The sequence below is a fragment of the Choloepus didactylus genome, chromosome 15 (genome assembly GCF_015220235.1).
Source record: "Choloepus didactylus isolate mChoDid1 chromosome 15, mChoDid1.pri, whole genome shotgun sequence".
In the NCBI taxonomy this organism is placed as follows: Eukaryota; Metazoa; Chordata; class Mammalia; order Pilosa; family Megalonychidae; genus Choloepus; species Choloepus didactylus.
The window spans coordinates 87,163,752-87,185,493 of NC_051321.1; the positions used below are offsets into that span (position 1 = coordinate 87,163,752).

The 21,742-nt window shown below is 39.2% G+C and overlaps 1 pseudogene; it reads right to left on the reverse strand.

The window, feature by feature from the left end:
- Positions 1-1,572: 1,572 nt before the first annotated feature.
- On the reverse strand, positions 1,573-21,512 carry LOC119509974 (annotated as a pseudogene).
- Positions 21,513-21,742: the final 230 nt, after the last annotated feature.

Here is a 21,742-nt window from a genome sequence, read left to right on the forward strand (position 1 = left end):
AGCTAACAGAAGTTTTCCGGATGCCATTGGCCATCCTCCAGTGAAGGTACCCGATTACTGATGTGTTACCTTGGACACTTTACGGCCTTAAGACTGTAACTGTGTACCCAAATAAACCCCCTTTTATGAAAGCCAATCCATCTCTGGTTTTTTGCATCCCAGTAGCATCAGCAAACTAGAACAGTCACCATCACCCAAAATTATGTTCCAAACTTCTCACTTTTTTCTATGAGTCTGTATTGCTCCCTTTGGTATTTGCCTCCATGGTTTCTGTTGAGAAATCCGCAGTCTTATTCAGCTTCCTTTGTATGTGATGGATCACTTTTCTCTTGCTGCTTTCAGGATTCCCTCTTTGTCTTTGGTATTTGATAATCTGATTATTAAGTGTCTTCACGTAGGCCTGTTCAGACCTATTCTGTTCGGAGTAGGCTGCGCTTCTTGGATCTGTAATTTTATGTCTTTCGTAAGAGATGGGAAATTTTTATTGATTATTTCCTCTATTATTGCTTCTGCCCCTTTTCCTTTTCCTTCTCCTTCTGGGACACCAATGATAAGTACATTCCTGTATTTTGTTTTGCCCTTAAGTTCCCGGAGACGTTGCGCATATTTTTCCATTTTTTTCTCCATCTGTTCTTTTGCGTGTATGCTTTCAGGTGCCTTCTTCTCCAGTTCCTGAGTGTTTTCTTCCACCTCTTAAGATCTGCTGTTGTATATTTCCATTGTGTCTTTCATCTCTTGTGTTGTGCCTTTCATTTCCATAGATTCTGCCAGTTTTTTTTTTCAAACTTTCGACTTCTGCTTTACGTACACCCAGAGTTTTCTTTATAGCCTTTATCTCTTTTGCCATATCTTCTCTAACTTTTTTCAACTGGTTTAGCATTAGTTGTTTAAATTCCTGCATCTCAGCTGAAGTGTAAGTCTGTTCCTATGACTGGGCAATAACTTCGTTTTTCTTAGCATAGGTTGTAGTTTTCTGTTGTTTAGGCATCTGGCCTCCTTGGTCACCCCAGTAAGATTTTCCCTGACAAGAGTAGGCTCAGGTCCCAGAATGAGGAAATATTCACTATCCGGTTTCCCTGATGGTGTGTCTTACAGCACTAACACACCCTGTGCTTTTCTGCCCAGCAGGTGGTGCCTGTCAGCCTGTCACTCCAGACTGGTGTAAGGGGGTGTGGCCCACAGCTCTCCTTCCCCAGGCTCTGGGGTCTGGCCCTGCATGGAAGGCGGGTGGTAGAGCTGGGCCTCACCTCTTTTCTCTTGGGAAGCTATGCCTCCTAAAGAGAGGTCATTTGCATATAGATTCTTTGTTTCTCTGACTCTGCTATCTCCACCCTTCTGTGGGTCAGAGTGCTGCGAGTTTAAAATGGCTGAGGCTTTCTCTACTGCAGAGTAATGCAAGCTGAAAATGGTTGAGGCTTTTTCCAATGAGCTGCCCAGGTTGACAGAGAAAGAGATAGAAAGCCCGTTTTCAGGGTCAATCTTTGGTCTCTAGATTCACCCGTCAGCCAGAGATAGCACCCGATCCCTTGGGCTCCCCATCCCATGACAGATAAGTCCCCTGAATCTCCAAGGTCAGCTGTCTCCGAAAGCCTCCATCTGCTTGTTGGGGATTCTCAGTCTATATTGAGGGGTTAACATTAAAACCCCAGTTGGAGCTGGGCTGAGGTATACTCGCTTGTTTAGAGAGTGCTGCTCTCTAGCACCGCCAGGCTTCCAGGAGAGACGGGCTCTCGGCTCTCGGCTCGGGTCTTCAGTTTTTACTTACAGATTTTATGCTGTGATCTCGGGCATTACTCCCAAATTAGGTTGGTGTATAATGAGTGGACAGTTACATTTGTCTCCCCACAGCTATTTCAGATTATTTACTTGTTGCTCCTGGGTTTTTTTAATTGTTCCAGGGGGACTAACTAGCTTCCACTCCTCTCTATACAGCCATCTTAGCTCCTCCTACATTTCTTTTTAAAGCACATAAAAATCTATTACAATCTCCAAATAAATTACTTTCCCATCAGCTGTGTTTCTTTCTATACAAAAAGCAAAATTTATTTTCAACTTTTCATTCAGTTTTCAAAATCATCCTGTTTTCCATATCCATACAATCAATCTTTGAATACTACATGGACTTTCCCTAATGAGTGGCCCATTGAACACAGGGATTGTCTGTCTTATTAAGGCTTGATAATATAATTTTTGCAAACATAGTATTTACTGAGTTCCCCTTATCATGGATGGGGCTGAATTTTTTTTTTTCCGAATATATTGTCACAGACATTCTTCCCCCATCGGAATCCCTCCTTTCCACATATAATTATATTTGCCATCTCTTCTTAAAAATAGAGAATATTACTACAGAAATGTTCAATTTTCAGTGTATCAAAACTACTTACAGAAATGGCAGGGCAAAATAAACTTGACTTTTTCTTGAGTGAAAGTAAGCACAAAATACCTCAAACTGGTTTTCTCCACATGTTGCTTGCTGATGAGGACTTCTAATAACCTCAGTATGGCTTTTATGTGCTTATACTCATGGCATTCATCCTCAGTTGGGATCCTGTCTTCCTTTTGTGGTCTTCTACCTGTTTGTTTAAAATAACATACTTCAAAATCTCTTAAGGCTTTCAGGTGTCTCCTCCTGTCAGCTCTAGTTTCTCGGAGATGTTCAAGAAGTACAGGCAAGGTGACCTTGTGTAAATTGGACATGGAGAGCGGGGGCTGATTGACTTTTTCATCTGGCAGCAGGGCCCTTACAGGATCAGTCTCATGGGAGTAGGTAAGGTGGTCTCCAACAAGAAGGTAAGATGCTGGATTAGACAAAGAGGACTGTTGGCTTCCCCGGGGACAGTCTTCATCAGAGTCCTCTTCTTCAATTGTTGGGAAAAGGAAAGTAGTCGACAAGATTTGCTTGATAATTCTGTATCGGTTGTGAAGAGGCTTCAGGAGGCACTTGTCTTGCTTAGTTACCCTAGCATCCTCCTGGAGAGGGGACTGCTTTCTCTTCCCCTACAGGTGTGTCAATGTGTCATGGATGGTTTCCTCTCCAGAGGAGCCTGGTTCAGGGCCTGCAGCTTCTGACTTCCCGTTCACTTTGGGGACTCTGGGTTGCTCACAGTGCAGGTATCTAGATGGACATTTGGGAGCACTCCCTTGTTCTTATGACAGCTTCAGCTTTAGTTCATTGAGCTGTTTATAATCTTTAGCCAAATCATTCATCAGGACTAGAAATCCTGTCACCGTAAGAAGGCTGGTACTTCTTTTCTTGTTCAAGTTTTTCTTCCAATTTCCAAATGTTCCTCTTGAGGCTCTGGAGGTGCTTGGTAAGTTGGGTAGTGGACTGTGGCTCCCTGGATTTCTGCAGCTGCACCGTGAAGTTTGGGCATCATAAGCTGCTGAGTGCCGGGTTAACTGGCTGAGTCAGGGTCTAAGCTGAACCTCTGGCTTTGGCTGAAGATGGAACATCATGTCAACAGTAGTGGATTGTGGCCAACAGTGAAGTGATAAAGCAGCCTGCTGGTCTGCACAGTCTGGAGGTCTTCTGGTCCCTTGTAGACTTCATTCTACCAGTCTTTGGTCCAGTGAAGTAAAATAAGAACACAACTCCCTTGACACCAGCTTTGTAGTAAAAGGAAGACTCAAAGTTGAGATGCCTCCCTTAGATTTTGAAGGTGAAATTAGTGAAGTGAGTGGAAACCCTATGTGTGCCCATCATAACCCCTCTTACACTCATCATGCTAAGAAATGAGTTGCCCTATGATCTAACATCCCACTACTCAGTGTATAAATGAAGGCAGGGACTCAAACAGACATATCCACACTGATGTTCATAGCGGCATTATTCACAATTGCCAAAAGATGGAAACAACCCAAGTGTCCATCAAGTGATAAATATTTAAATAAAATGTGGTATATACATATGATGGAATATTATTCAGCACTGAGAAGGGACAAAATCCTGAAGCACACGGCAATATGGAAGTAACATTAGGGCATTATGTTCAGTAAAAAAAAGTCAGACACAAAAGGACAAATATTGCATGATCTCACTAAAATGTACTAACTATACTACATAAACTCATGGACATAAAATCTAGAAAACAGGTTAACAACAGATACAATGAGATTAGAGACAAGGTGTGGTTGCTCATGATATGCGAATTTTTTAACAAGGTTCAATTTAAATGAGCGGAAATGAACATATGCAATTGTAGCACATCTAGTGAGTATAATCAACAGTGCTGAACTGTGTGTGAGTGTGACTGACGGGAAGTATAGGGTCATATTTGACAACAGAAGGAAAGACAGAGGTTATTCATGGGAGTGTATAACTCAGTAAATCTTGTGGATGATTGTGCTGGTTTGGATGTATTATGGCCCCCAAAACACCATTATTTTTGAGGCAATCTTGTGGAGGCAGACTTATTAGTGTTGATTGGATTGGAATTCTTTGAGTGTTTCTATGGAGATGTGACTCAATCAACTGTGAGTGAAAACAGTGATTGGAAAATGTCCATGGAGGTGTTACCCCGCCCATTCAGGGTGGGTGTTACTTGGATCCCTGGAGTACCATAAAGGAGTTCACAGACAGAAGGATCTGAGAGCAACTGAGAGTGACAGTTTGAAGAGGATCTGCAGCCAAGAGAGGAAAAAATACCCCAAAAGCAAAATTTTGGAGAACATCATTTTGAAATGCAACCTAGAAGCAAGCAGAGACCAGACACATGCCTTTTGATCTAACAGATGTTTTCCTGATGCCAATGGCTATCCTTGTCTGAAACTACCCTGTTGCAGTTGTCTTACTGTGGACACTTTATGGACTTAAGATCATAACTGTGTAAACAAATAAACCCCTTTACAAAAGCCAATCCAGTTCTGGTATTTTGCATTCTGGCAGCATTAGCAAACCAGAACAGACTTTGGTACCAGACAAGCGGGTTGCTGCTGAGCTTGCAAATACCAAACATGCTGGAAAGGCTTTTTAAATGGATAAGGGGAAGGTTCTGGAAGAATTGTGAGGAGTTAGATAGAGAATGCATAGACTGCTTTGAAGAGACTGTTGGTAGAAATACGAACTCTAAAGATACTTCTGATGAGACCCTGAACAGAAATGATGAATGTGTCATTGCAAACTGCAATGAAGGTGATCCTCATTTCAAAACGGCAGAGAATTTGGCAAAATTGAGTCCTGGTGTCAGATGGAAGGCAGAATTTGAAAATGACTAGCTAGGATACTTTGCTGAAGCTGAAGAAATTTCAACACTAAATAGTGAAAGTGTGGCCTGGCTTCTCCTTGCAGCTTATAGCAAAATGCGAGAGGAGAGAGATGAACTTAGACCTGAACTCTTGGATTCAAAGAAACCAGAAACTGATGGTTTGGAAAATTCCAGGCTTCCACAAAGTGAGACCTAGAGACTACAGCCCCACATGAAGATCTACCAAAAAATGGAACCTGTCATTTCAGTACAAACCAGGATTGGAGATGGAGTTACCCAGGAAGGATCTGTGGAAACTCCAATTATCTGATGGTTTTGACCCCTATGTGTTTCATGCCGAGGCAACAAGATTTTGAGAGAACTGTACAGCTAGAGCCATGGCTGGTCTGTACTGGAGGGGACAGAGGAGGATATTGATGGAAAAATGTCTTCGAAGACAGAACACTGGAAATTGATATCTGGAGTAAAGAAATCTCGGGCAAGGAGAGAACAACCCACGCACGTTGAAAAGGTGAGTCTGCCCAAGGCAGAGCCCAGGCCTTCTGCCTGGATGCTCAGGAAGAGTGCTGCCACCCCAGGTGTCAGAGATGGTGGAGCACATTCCCCGGGAATTGGGGAGAGCCTGGCCAACACCCCACTGTTTGGAGAGGGTGAGAGCCTTTGCCCCAGAGAGGCAGAGTCCAGGTGGCAGCCCAATGTTTGAGGAGGGTGGGGCCTGGAAGAAGGTGATCACCCCAATGTGTGGATATGTTGGAGCACCCAGACCAGCATTTGGAGAGAAAAGGGCAGCCGTGAAGGGCCTTGGAAAGTGTGGTACTGCCATTCTCTCAAGCCCCGAGGATACAACATCCTTCTGTAAATGACACTCAGACTTTGAAATCTAATGGAGTTTGCCCTGGGGGTTTTAGGAAATGTTTTCGTCCCCTAAAGCCTGTTCTCCTTACTGTTTCTCCTTTTGGCAATGGGAATGTTTATCCTATGAATGTCCCTCCTTTGTATGTTGGAAGCAGATAACTTGTTCTAAGTTTCACAGGTCCACAGCAGAGGGGAATTTTGCTTTAAGGACAGACAACGACTGTAACTCATTTTCATGGGATCTTGTACTTACCTATTGCTACTGAAATGAGTTAAGTTTTTGTAATATTGTGATGGGCTGTAAATATTTTGTATATGGAAAGATCATGTCATTTTGGGGTCCAGAGGGTGGAATGTGCTGGTTTAGATGTATTATGGCCCCCAAAACACCATTATCTCTGTCACAATCTTGTGGAGGCAGACGTATTAGTTTTGATTATACTGAATTCTTTGATTGTTTCCATGCAGATGAGACTCAATCATCTGTGAGTGAAAAGATCGAGTGGATAATTTTCAAGGAGGTGTTACCCTGCCCATTCATGGTGGGTGTTAATTGGACCCCTGGAGACCTATAAAGGAGTTCACTGAGAGTGACATTCTGAAGAGGAGCTACAGCTAAGACAGGACAAAACACCCCAAGAGTATCATTTTGGAGAATGCCATTTTGAAACCCAACCTAGGAGCAAGTGCATGCCAGCCACGTGCCTTCCAAGGTAACAGAGGTTTTCCAGACATCAACAGCCATCACTGTCTGAAAGTATACTATTGTAGACGTATTACCTTGGACACCTTATGGCCTGAAGACCATAACTGCGCAAACAAATAAACCCCCTTTATAAAAGAATCCATTTCTGGTATTTTGCATTCTGGCAACATTAGCAAACTGGAAAAATGATGGATGATTAACAGTAGAAATACAAAATATTTCTTCCATGAGTACTACTAACATAAGGAACCCTTACAAGAAGTTAATAATAGAGCAGTATATGGGAAAAAGAACATGAACTATAATTAATAGTAATATCTTAATGTTCTTTCATCGACATTAAAAAAAGTCCTGCACCAATGCTAAGGATCAATGATAGGGGAGTATAAGGGATAGAGGATGTTTTCATCATTTTCTTTTCTTTTCTTTTGATTCTTGGACTAACGAAAATCTTCCAAAATCAATTGTGGTGATAAATGCACCATTATATGATTATACTATCAGCCACTAATTATATAGTTTGGGTGGACTGTATGGTGTGTGAATAGCTCACTAAAATTGCATGGAAATTAAAAAAAAAATCCCTGGAGGTACTCAACAGAAGATTGGAACTGGCAGGAGAAGAAATCAGCGAACTTTAAAATGAGATAATTGAAATCAACCAATCTGTGCAGTAGAAAGACAAAGGAAAGAAAAAAAACAAGTTTAAAGAGCCCAAGGACCCTACAGAACACTATCAACTGTACCAGTGACACAATGTGGGAGTCCCAGAAGGAGAAGAAAGTGAGAAAGGGGCAGAGAGAATATTCAGCCAAATAATGGCTGAAAACTTACCAAACTTAAGGAAAGACATGAATATACATATCTAAGATGCTCAACAAATTCCAAACAGGATAAACCCAAAAATGTTCATACTGTGCCATGTTAATACTCAGACGATCACAGGCCTAAGAGAGAATTCTGAAAGCCACAAGACACGTGACATGCCGCACCCAAAGCTTTTATTTAGTTAATAAGACTAAATGAAAATTTCTCATTGCAAAGCATGGACAGAAGAAGGCAGTGGGATGACATATTTAAATTGCTAAATGCAAAACACTGCCTAACAAGAATTTTGCATCTGGCAAAACTGTCTTTCAAAAATGAGGGAAGAATTAAGATACTCACAAATAAACAAAGGCTGAGGGACTCCATTCACCTCTAGACTGTCCCATAAGAAACGCTAATGGGAGTTCTGCAGGTTGAAAAGAAAAGACACTAGACAACTGACTGAAACAATGTGAAGAAATAAAATTTTCATTTAAAAATATAATAAAGTTCTACTTAATGCACGGTGGCAAGGATATTACAACATACTGAATGTGTTTAATCCCAATGAATATTGTGCTTTGGAAGGTATGGTATGTGAAGATTTATGTCAAATATATGTTTCCATATTAAAAAAGAAAATTGAAATAATGACAATTAAATACAATACTAAGAATGGAGGAGACAAGGCTCAAAGGAACATTATTGGGACATAAGAAAAATTACAATTAGAGTGTGTGGTTTTTTATCAATGTTAAATCCTCTGAATGTGTTAAGTACACTCAAAGTGTAGGAATGTACATAGAAATATTTTATTCAAAGATTATGTATACAACCAGCTCTCTCAAGGATTCAGAAGACAGACAGCTAGACAATACATGGATAGATAGATAGATAGACAGGCACATAAATGATATAATGATATGGCCAAAATAGCAAAATACTAAAATTGGTAGATCTCTGTATCTGTGTATCTGGGGTGTGGGAGTATGTTGGAGTTCACACTACAGGGTTTGTATTATTTTTGCAACTGTCTTGTGGGTTTGAAATCATTTCAAAATAAAAGTTAAAAAATTAAAACAGGAGAACCTAAGATGGCAGCTAGGTGAGACAGAGCCAAAAAAACCCTTCCGTGAAAAATACTAGATAAAAACCAGAAAGTGACCCAGAACACCAGTTCCAGTGATGCACCAGCTGGACAAGGTCTGCTAAAACCACAGGAACCGTGTACTTGATGAAACCGGGAGTCTGCATTCTGAAATGAGTGAGTAAGCTGGGAGAAAATCCCGTGGCAGGGCTGCAGTGTGGGGAACCTGGGGGTTGGCATCTGGAGACAGACTAGTTCTTTAAAAGAAAAAAAAAAACCCAGGAGTGGCTGCAGTTACGACGGTGAGAACCACGCAGTGAAGCGCAGCAGGAGTGGGCTGTGCCAACCTCTCAGTGCTGGCGTGGAGGATAGTCTACTGCTGACTGTCTCAGTGCCGGGGGGGCAGAGTGGAGAGCCAAAAGGAAAAAGAAACCACGCTGCTTGCAGCCAGCTCCCCAGTGGGCTTGGAACACGATATGGCAAACCCGATCCCAAACACCCAAATCAAACCACTCCTCCCTGGGGCCGGACCCATAGCCCAGAGCTGTGCCAGGAAACCCAGTTGTGACGGGGAATGTATCCCACGACACCATGCACATGCCACAATATCAGCCATGGACGGCAACCTTGGGTGCACACACAGCTAGCTGACCCAGAGCTGGGAAGGCGGAGGCGTGTGAAAAGGCGGGGGGGGGAGGTTTGAGATGCCCCATTCAGCCATCTTTGCATCAGGCTGGGAGAGCCCCTGTGAGGCCAGGCGGCCCAGGGCTTCCCTTTAGGGACACTGTGCACTTATGACGTAGCACAGCCTTCCCTCAGCAGAGGTCCTGGAAGATCACAGCTGAGAAGGGGAACCCACTCAGAAATCCCAGTTACCCTACATCAATGCCGGGGACTTGTGGATCAATGGTAGAGACAATCTGTTGCAAAACTGAAATGAAGGCTTAGACTCTTGCAACAGCCTTCAATCTCCAGGAACACCTGGGAGGTTTGATTATTAAAGCTGCCCTGCCTCCCTAACCACCCAGACACATGCCCCATGCTCAGGGCAGACAGCACCAACATCACACCCAAACTGAGTGTACCAATTGAACCTCACAAGAATCATTTCCCCATATACCACAAAGACAAAGTTGGGGAGAAGTGACTTGAGGGGAATAGGTGACTCGCAGATGCCATCTGTTGGTTAGTTAGAGAAAGTGTACACCACCAAGTTGCAGATCTGAAAAATTAGACTGGTATTTTTTATAACTTGAAAGAACCCTATCAAGCAAAGCAAAAGACAAGAGGCCAAAAACAACAGAAAATTGTAAAGCATATGATAAAACCAGATGATATGGAGAACCCAATCCCAAACACCCAAATCAAAAGATCAGAAGAGACACAGTACTTGGCGCAATTACTCAAAGGACTACAATCAAAAAACAAGAGACTGGCACAGGATATAAAGCACATGAAGAACATGGCATAGGATATAAAGTATATAAAGAAGACCCCAGAAGAGTATAGAGAAGAAGTTGCAACAGTAAATAAAAAAATAGAAGATCTTATGGAAATAAAAGAAACTGCTGGCCAAATTAAAAAGACTCTGGATACTCATCATACAAGATTAGAGGAATCTGAACAACGACTCAGTGTCCTAGAGGACCACAGAACAGAAAATGAAAAAACAAAAGAAAGAATGGAGAAAAAAATCGAAGAAATCGAAATGGATCTCAGGGATACGATAGATAAAATAAAACGTCAAAATTTAAGACTCATTGGTGTCCCAGAAGGGGAAGAGAATGGTAAAGGTCTAGAAAGAGTATTCAAAGAAATTGTTGGGGAAAACTTCCCAAACCTTATACACAATATAAATACACAAAACATAAATGCCCAGCAAACTCCAAATAGAATGAATCCAATAAACCCACTCCAAGACATAGTCTGATCACACTGTCAAATACCGAAGAGAAGGAGCAAGTTCTGAAAGCAGCCAAGAGAAAAGCAATTCACAACATACAAAGGAAACAACATAAGACTAAGTAGTGACTACTCAGTGGCCACCATGGAAGTGAGAAGGCAGTGTCATGACTTATTTAAAATTCTGAGAGAGAAAAATTTCCAACCAAGAATACTTTATCCAGCAAAACTCTCCTTCAAATTTGGAGAGCTTAAATTTTTCACAGACAAACAAATGTTGAGAGATTTTACCAATAAAAGAAAGAAAGGAGGGAGAGATATAGAGAATTTTAATAGACATATATAGAACCTTACATCCCAAATCACCAGGACACACATTTTTCTCTAGTGATCACGGATCTTTCTCCAGAACAGACCATATGCTGGGACATACAACAAGCCTCAATAAAATAAAATAAAAAAAATTGAATATATTCAAAGCAGATTCTCTGACCACAATGTAATACAAATGGAAGTCAATAATTTTTGATTTGTCACTCCACTATCTACTTCCTACAGGATATAAAATATATAAACTCTAATGACAAATCAGTGGTTTTGGACTCAATGTAAAATATGTAATTTTTGACAAGAACTCTATAAAGGTGGGGGAATGCAGGAGTATAGGAACATAGTTTACATGTCTTATTGAAGTTAAGTTGGTATCAAAGAAAAACAAGATTGTTATGGATTTAAGAGGTTAAACTTAAGCCCCACAGTAAACACAAAGAAATTATCAGAGAATATGACTATATAGATGAAAAGTCGAGTATGGGTTACAAGAAGTGAGGGAAGGGGCAATGAGGAGTTAAGAAATGAGTGTAGGGTTGCTGCTCTGAGGTGAAGAGAAATTTCTAGTAATGGATGGTGGGAAGGTGATAGCATTACAACATTCTAAATGTGATTAATCCCACTAATTTCGGAAAGCTAGGGAGGGGATGGAATGGGAAGATTAGACTGTATGTATGTTTCCACAATTGAAAAAAAAAAAGTCTAAATACATGACAATTGAATGCCAAGGTCGATCCTGGATGGGATCTGAGGATGGAGTACAGGAGGCTCAAAGAGACACAGTTGGGACATAAGAAGAAAAAAAAAAAAAAGGAAATATAGAATGCAAGCTTGTATCAGTGTTGAATTTCTTGAACTTCTTAGCTGCACTTAATAGGATTACATAAAAGAAGGTTCTTGTTTATGGTAACTGTATATGTGAATTACAGTTTGTTCAAGGATGTGTGCAGCTTGCTCCTATATGTTCAGAAGACAGAGCAATAGATGATGGATGATAGGGAGAGAGGGAGGAAAAGAAAGAAATGGCAGTGAGACAGCATGTTAAAGTTGGTGGATCAGGGTATCAGGGGAGGGGGGTCAGGGTATGCTGGAGTTCTGTGGATGGGGTTTGTATTGTTTTTGCAGCTGTTCCCATAAGTTTGAATTCATTTCGAAATAAAATTAAAAAAAACAAACAAACAAAAAAAAAAAACAGTTGCTGGAGGGAGGGTCAGATCCCAGCCACAAACCCTTCTGGTCCATAAAGCTCTTGTGTGAAGAGAAAAAATACGAGTGAATCCAAAGATCTAAATTTTAGACTGCATGTGCTTGAAATCTGAAGACATGAAAATTCAGATGTTTCTCCCGTAGGTTTTAAAGGCAAAATTAGTAAAGGGAGTTGAAGCCCTATGCAGGGATCATTATAACCCCTCTGACACACATAACACATCCAAGGTCAGGTGAACACAAAGCAAGGAGGGCACTGAGAGGAGCAGTCTGCTCCTGGAGATGTCTTGGCTCTGGGCTTTGTGCTTCTTGGATCGTAGGCTGAGACCCTTGTTAATGCTTTCTGTTGTAAATAAACCAGAAATCATAAAGGCTCTTATAATCAAGGAAATGCACACACTCACCTAACTGAAAATCGCCCTGGAAAGTGAGGCTCCTTCCTTGCTTACCTCAGGATTCCATCTCTTTTGGTCCTGGCTCTGTCCTCCTCCTGGATTTGGCTTTCTTCCCAAGCTGGCTTCCTTCATCGCTGCTCAAGTCACTGCTGCACTTCCAGGCTCTCACATCACATCCGCCCGGAAGGCAGAGTCTTTCCCGAACCATTAGGGAGAAAGCCTGGGCTTCGTTTGATTGGACCAGCTATGGATCATGTGCTGCAGCCTCTCTCTTTCCCCATCAACAACCAGTAAAGGAAATGCCTTACACCCATTGGCTGGTCCCAGCTTATCCCCGATGTTGGGATAGGGGGCCAACCCCACCCCACTCAACCCAGATTTAGGGAGGAACCAGATGGATGCTAGCAAGGCTTCCCATAGTGCTCAAGAGGTTGCCAAAGACAGAAGAGTTTCAACGCACAGGTCAGGGACCGCAGAGGGTCAGGGAAGAGGCCTGTGTTGCAGGACCTAGCCGGATGAGCACGCTGTGAGTGAGACACCAAGCATTCACTGCACAGACCCTGCCCCTTAGAAGCAGAGGTGGCTGATGGGCAGAAAGGCAGGGTGGGCTCCGTGCTACAAAGCAAAGATGGCTGGAGTGTGGTCTGGCTCATCTGGGGATCTGGGGTAGTAGTTTATCTGGTCTCTCAAATTCGTCCAACAGGCATTGGGCTAGGTTTAAGTAAGAGCAGAAAGGACTTCACAGAATTTACTAGGGAGAGAGACAAGAAACCCGATAAATAAGAATTTCTAAAAGAGAGAAATATGTATGGCACAAAGGGAGCATAGAGTAGGGACATCTTCCTTAGCATAGAAGGTAACAAAATGCTTTTCAGGGGAGGAAATTCTTCAAATTTTGGGGTTCAAGTAGGAGAACAAGGTGGAGGCATGGAAAAGGACAACCTAGTTTGGTGGAAAAATACATACAAAGATGCAGATAGACAAGAAGGCCTGTCATTTGGAGGCAACACTTTTTTTTTTTTAATTTAATAGCAATTCAGGATTTTTATATTAGTTGAAGCTGTTACTTAATTTTAAATTGTGCAATGCTGACATTAAAAGAAAAATTAAGTTACACTATTTTTAATCATTTTCTATAGCAAAGAACTTCTTTGCCCCATCCATAAACATCACAAGCCCCACAAACACTTCCCTGTGAGCCTCGGGATCCAGAGCTCCTGGGCAGGGGGAGGCGACATAGCAGCTTTGTTAGTCTCACTACATCTAACATTTGGTGTGGAAAAGCTTCATTCCCCTTTGCTCTCCAGTGTAAACTTATACAAAATACAAAAGGTTTTGAAAAATACATTTACAGACTTTTCCCAGTTAAAAAGTGGTTGTGGTTTCACTCAGGCTTAGCAGTCTGACGGTTCTCTCTGCCTACTTCCTTTGCTTGCATCCCACAGACTATTTTCCTTCACCCTATTTACTGCAGCAAATCTCTCCTTAGTTGATGAGACTGTGTTTATCTGCCTCTAGGCTCTACCTATCTTGAATGGTTTTTCATTATCTACCTTTAAATCCTTCTTCTTCCTCTATTCTCTAAATAATTATGGGACTAAGTTATACCCAAAGCTCACCCAACAGACTGTTTCCTCAGTACCTTGCAGAAAACATCAAAAAAAAAAAAAAAAAAAAAAAAAAAAAAACATTTTAAAATAGGTGTATTTTTTTCTTTCAGAATTTAAGCTCCACAACAGAAGGGACAATGTTTTCTGTATGTTGCACTGTGCCTAGTGCACTGTAAATGTTCAATAAATATTGATGACGGCAGACAGCGAGTCTTAAATGATAAGGGTGAGAAACTGAAATTCCAAATACTGGTTTGTTGATGTTCTTTCATGACCTCAGATTAAATTGGGAAATACTGGCCCTTTTGGAAAACTGTCCCAAATATTACATTGAAATACAAGTGCAAAGGATAAAAAAACATTTGGAGGATAAACAGCGCAGAATAGCGAAAAATATCTTGAAAAATGAAAAAAAGGTGGAGGATGCATACTTCCTTAATTTTAAGCATATTACAAAGCTACACTGGTCAAACCAACATGGATCTTGCAAAATGACAGATATATCAACCAATGGAATTAAAATGAAACTTCAGAGATACACCCTTACAGCAAGGGAGAACTGATTTTTGACAAGGCTGCCAAGTCACAAAATGGACAAAAGAATATAATCTTCAAAAATTGGGGCTAGAAGAGCTAGATACCCATATATGCAGAATCAAACAGTTCCCCTATATCACATCATAAACCAAAATTAGCATTTCACAACAGATTCAGATGTTAATATAAGAGCCAAGAACATAAAGGCCCTAGAAGAAAATGTTGGGAATCATCTCAAGGATCTTGTATTTCACAATGTTTTTCTTGGTCCGAACACCCAAAGCACAAGAAATTAAAGAAAAATATGTAGATGAGATCTCAAAATTAAGAATTTAGTGCATCAAAGGATTTTCTTGCAAAAGTAAAAAGACAATGTACTCCATAGGAGAAAATATTAGTAAACCAAAATCTGGTAAGGGTTTATTATCTAGACTATATGAGAAAATCCTGCAAATGAACACGAAGACCAACAAACCAATTTAAAAGCACTCAAAAACTAGAATAGATATTTTTAAGAGGATATACAAACGGCTATAAAAGCAAATGAAAAGATGATACAACCACTAGCAACATAGTAAATCTAAATGAAAACCAAAATGAGTTCTCATTTCACATACACCTGAAAGGTTAGTATTTTTAAATCTGTACATAACAAGTGCTGGAAAGGATCTGGAGAAATAGGGCACATATTACTTCTGGTAGGAATATAAACTACTGCAGCCACTGTAGAAAATACTGTGGGAGCTCATCAGAGAGCTAAATACAGAAGTGACATATGACCCAGCAATCCCACTAATAGGTATATACTCAGAAAAATTGAAAGCAGAGGCAACAGACACATGCGGACTGATGTTCATAGTGGCATCATACACAACTGCCAAAAGATGGAAGCAACCCAAGTACCAACAAACTGATGAATGGACAAACAGAATGTGGTATATACATAGGATGGAATATTATTCATTAAAAATGAATGAAGCCCAGATTCATGTGATAATATGGATGACTGAGGACACTGTTCTGAATGAATTAACCTAGGCACAAAGGCAATACTGTATTATCACAATGCTATGAACTAACTGTAACAAGCAAATTCACAGAGTTGGAATCTAGCATATAGTTTTTATCGGGAGGTAGTTTTCTGTAGAGAATGGGAATCTCATGCTTAATTTCTACAGAATTTATATTAGGTTGATTGTAAAGGTTTCAATATGAATAGTGGTTATGATCAAATACTACTGTAAGTGTAATTAACAGCACTGGATTATGTATAGGAATGTGGTTGAAAGGGGATATTTTGGATCATGCATGTTAACAGAATGAAAATCCGAAGATAAAAATGGGACAGTATAACAAATTAAATCCTTTTTGGACAATGGGCTGGGGTTAATATTACAAGTATAAAAATATCCTTCCCTGAATTATAATGAATGTACAACACTAATACAAGGTCTTAAAAATAGAAATGAAAGTCATCCAAAACGAAAATGACAAAGTAAAATTTCACTTTTGGCAGATGACATGATCCTACATATACGATCCCCAAAACTACACAACATATCTCTTAGGGCTAATAAATAAATTCAGCAAAGTGACAGGGCACAAAAAAATGCACCCAAAGAATCAGCACTGTTTTTATACACTAGTAAAGAGCACAAAGAAGAGAATATCAAGGAAAAAACTTACACTTAAAATGGGAAGAAAATCAAACATCAGGGAATAAATTTAAACAATGATGTAAAAGACCTGTACACACAAATCTATGAAAATTGCTATAAGGAATCAAGTAATTAAAATAAATGGAAGGAAACACCGTGTTCATAGTTTGGAAGTCTATATATCATTAAGATGTCAATTTTACTCAAACTGATTTACAGATGCAACACATCACATGCAAACACAAGCAGCTGACTTTTCAGAAATGTAAAATACAACTATCAAATTTATTTGGAAGTGTAGGGGCCAAGAAAGCCACAAACACATTGAACAAGGATGAAGCAAGAGGACTCCACTACCTTATTTTATAGCATATTAGAAATCTACACTGGTCAAAACATCCTGGTACTTGCACAACAATAGCCATAGGAACCCGTGCAGTTGAATGGAGTGTTCAAAATATACCATTAAATTGAGGGAGAATTGATTTCTGACAATGTTGCCAAATCACCCAATGGAAAAGAATAGTCTTCACAAAAATGATCCTAGGAGAACTGTATATCCATATCCAAAGTATGAAAGAGGATCCCTATCTCAGATCACACACAAACACCATCTCAAAATGGATTAAAAATATAAATAAAAGACCAGGAACATAAAAATCCCAGAAGAAAATGTTGAGAATCATCTCAAGGATCTTGTGTTTCAAATATATTCTGGCACCTTACACCCAAAGCACAAGCAATAAAAGACAGAAATGAAATCTTCTCAAAGTTAAAACTTCTGTGCATGAAAGGACATTGTGAAATAGTGGAAAGACAATCTACCACTTGGAAGAAATATGTGTAAATCACACATACAACACAGGTTTAATATCAGAAAATATATAAAGAATTCCTACAACTGAAAAATCTGAAGACAAATAACCTAGTTAAAAATGGCATAAGACTTCAACAGACATTTTTCCAAAGACAATCTACAAATGGAAAACAAAGCACATGAAAAGTTGCTCACACATCACATACAATTAGAGAAATGTGAATCAAAACCGAAACGATAAATCACTTTGCACACAGCAGAAAGATACCGTTGATTTTTATTTTTTTAAGTATATTACAAGTGTTGGAGGCAATGTGAAGAAGAAATAGGGACATTCATTACTTGCTGGTGGGAACATAAACTGGGGCAGTCCCTGTGGAAAACTCTTTAGCACATCCTCAAGAAGCTAACTATAGAAGTACCGTATGAACAGGCAATCTTGCTACTATGTACATACTCATAAAATTTGAAAGCAGAGACATGAACAGATATTTGGGCACCAATGTTCACAGCAGCAACATTCAAATCTGCCAAAAGATGGAACAAACCCAAGAGTCCAAATAATGAATGGAAAAACAGAATGTGGTATATTCATAGGATGAAATATTATTCATCTGTAAAAGAATGAACTCCAGAGGCATGTGTCAAAAGGATAAAAGTCAGGACATTATCATGAGCAAAATATTCCAGGCACAAAAAGACAGGTATTGAATAATCTCACTGATACGAACCTATTATAATGAGCAAAATCACAGAATCAGAAACTAGCATACAGGTACCAGGGGATAGTTTAGCACAGAGAATGGGGAACTACTGCTCCCTATGAACATAATTTCTATTACATTGATTGTATAGGTTTGGAAATGGGTGGTAATGATGGTAGGATATTTATAGGACTGGAATTAACACCATGAAATTAACTATGTGACTGTGATGGAAACGGGAAATTTCAGGTGGTGAACATTACTAGAATGAGAGAACATAAAACATGGGACAGTATAATAGATTGACTGCTGTTGTGGAAAATGGATGAGGATTAAATGTATAAATATGAGAATGCTCTTTCAGGAATTATAAACAAGGTACAAGAAATGAGTGTAGAGTTGCTGTTTGAGGTGAAGGGAAATTCCTAGTAATGGATGATGGGAAGGTGACAGTATTACAACATTCTAAATGTCATTAATCCCACTAATGGAAAGCTAGGCAGGGTGTGGAATGGGAAGATTTAGGCTGTATATATGTTTCTACAATTAAAAAAAAAAAAAACAGTCTACATAGATGACAATTGAATGCCAAGGATGATCCTGGATGGGATCTGAGAATGGAGGACAGGAGGCTCAAAGGGACACAGTTGGGACATAAGAAAAAAAAAAGGAAATACAGAATGTAAGCTTTGTATCAAGGTTGAATTTCTTGAACTTCTTAGCTGCACTTAACGTAACTGCATAAAAGAATGTTCTTGTTCATGGGAATTGTATATGTCAATTATAGTGTTTGTTTAAGGATGTGTGCAGCTTGCTCTCGTATGTTCAGAAGACAGAGCAATAAATGATGGATGATAGATAGGCAGGGAGGGAGGGAGGGAGGGAGGGAAAGAAAGAAATGGTGATGTGACAGCATGTTAAAGCTGATGGATCAGGGTATCGGGGGAGGGGGATCAGGGTAGGCTGTGTATGGGGTTTTCTATTGTTTTTGCAACTGTTCCTTTAACTTTGAATTTATTTCAAAATAAAATTTTAAAAAGTTAACATTAAGCACTGTAATCAAAAGGCAAAGATCGTTAGGAGAAAACAAAACACAAGATTCAACTATATGCTGTTTACAAAAGATACCTTTAGATTCAAAGATAAACCTGGGTGGAAACTCAAGGAATGGGGAAATACATACCATGCAAATAGTTACCAAATAGTATAGGTAATACCAGAAAAAAATAGATTTTAAGACAAAAATTGTTTTAGATGGTAAGAGGTAAATTTTGTAATGATAAAAGTGTCAAATTGGCAGGATGGTACCATAATTATAAACCTCCATTCACCCAATAAACACAGTCACAAAATACATGAATAAGAAATGGACAGTAATCGCTGTAGACATCAATACACCACTCTGAATAACTGACAGTACCACTAGACAAGAAATCAGAAAGGACACACAAGATGTGAGCAACACTATCAGCCAGCTTTACCTAACAGCACTCTCCACTCAAAAACAGCAAATTATGCATTATTCTTTAACACACACGGAAAAATCTCCAAGAAAGACTACATGCTATGCCATAAAACAAACCTTAACAATGTGAAAAGATTTAAATTATATAATGCATGTTCCCTAGCCACAATTAATCAAACTACAAATGAACAACAGACAGAATATTTGGGAACTATGCAAACATCTGTATATGAAACTACAGATTTCTAAACAATCCACGGGTCAAAGAAGACATTTCAAAGGGAATTAGTATTTTGAAGTGAATGAAAATGAAAACACAGCTTATTAAATTGATAGGAGGCAGCCAAATCAGTGCTTCAAGGAAAATTTATAAATTTGATCCATAAATAATAGAAAAATAGATATCAAACTAATAATCTGAGCTTTTTACAGATAAATAATGAACAATTCAAATAAGAAATTAAGGATTCAATTCCCTTAAGAATGGCATCAAAAGAATTCAATAAAAGAAGTGCCATACTTAGAAACTGAAAATTACAAAACATTGTTGATTGAAATTAAAGATCTAAATAAATGGAGAAACATTACATAGCTGTATACAGGAAAGCTCAATATGGCAATTCGTATAAAGTTTCCAGCAGGCACGTCCTGACTGACAGGCAGACTGTGAAATGTAGATTAGATGCATAATACCTAGAATATCTGAAACAATTTCAAAAGAGATAAACAAAGTTGGAGAACTTTCATTTTCTGATTTAAAACTTTACTATAAAACTACATTTTACCTATTCACTATGGAACTGACAGAAAATGACAGAAATATAGAGCAGCACAAAAAAAATGAAGGTCCAGAAAATAATCTTTATATTCATCACTGAACGCAACAGTTGAAATGAATGAATTTTATGTATGTAACTATGCCTCAATAAGGTTGAAAAACAAAGGAAAGGAAGATTGATTCTAATTAAACTGTAGTCTCACGCCAGCAGAACTCAACTGATGACTATGTTGATGTGATCATCCTCTCACCCAATCTGCCTAACACAAGAAAGGATGAAAATTCTGGGCAAAAATATCAACTTCAGTCTCTCAAACTCTTTGACACAGTATCTGCAATACAATTTGAAAAAACTGAGACAGGTGACTAGGAGGGAAAACAGGACGGATAATCCTAGCAAAAATCAGATAAAAGAAGATCCAGTAGACCATTCAGATGCTGAAATTAGCAGACTAGGACAACAAAGTAGCTATTACAAATATTTCAAGAAAAGAGGGACAAAATGGGTGAAAATATTTTAAATGGACATTGAAATAAATAAAAGAACCACATTTTAATCATTAAAATGCACAATGTAATATCTAAACTCATGACAAGGCAGAAGACAGGGATAATAAACTCAATAGCAGGTAAAGAGAAAACATGCACTCTGGAGAACAAGGAGTAGAAAAAAAAATGAAAATAGAGAACAGAGTATAAGAGGCATTAGAGAAACATTCAAATTATCTCATGTACACTAACTTAGAGACCAAAAGTCAGTAAGAGAAGAAGAGTGAGGCAGAAATAGATGATGGCAATGAATTTTCAAAAACCTAAGTAAGATATCAACCCACAGACTCAAGCCATTCAGAGAACCTTAACCAAATAAAAATTAGGAAAAAAACAAACCAGGCAAATCGTTGTCAAACTTCTGATAAACAGAAATGGGGGAAAATCTTAAGGAGAGCTGGAGACAAAAGATACATTAATATCTGTCAGGCAATCTTAATATTTTCATATGACTTTTCTGAGAAAATATGGTCGCCAGAAAATTACGGAATGGCATTTTTGAAAGACTAATTAAAAAAAAAAAGAAACATAAGAAAATCAAACAACCAAGAATTTTATATCCCATACATTTCTGAATAATAATTTTTTTTACAAAAAACATTCCCCCAAATATCTTCTAACTGTCTCATGGGTCAAACATGACATGAAAATTTAAATAATACTTAAAATTTCTTAAAAATGAAAATATAACATATCCGAACCTGTAGTAGTCAACCAAAACAATAGAAGAATAATAAAATCTTTAAAAAACTTACTATGGAGGAGGGAAAAACACGACGGACGGGACGGCGAGCGGACGACCCCTGCTGCTGCGCCGCCATCTTGCTTCTGCTGAGGCCCTGCGACGGCGGCCGAGAAGGGAGAGCCCGAGTGGGCGGGACGAGGCAGTGCCCGAGCATGCGCACCTCTCCCCCAGTTTTCTGTTTCATACAAAAATATTTTATTTTTACTATTGTATAATATATTTGCAATCATATAAAATATGGAGCTACATTTTAACAGCAATTAACCCCATCCCATGCCTGCCACCCAGGCTTGCTAGATCTTCCAGAAACGGCACTGCAGGTGCAAACTGGGTGGGAGTACACCCCCAACCCACCAGCCGGTGGTCTCAATTGAGACAATGCAG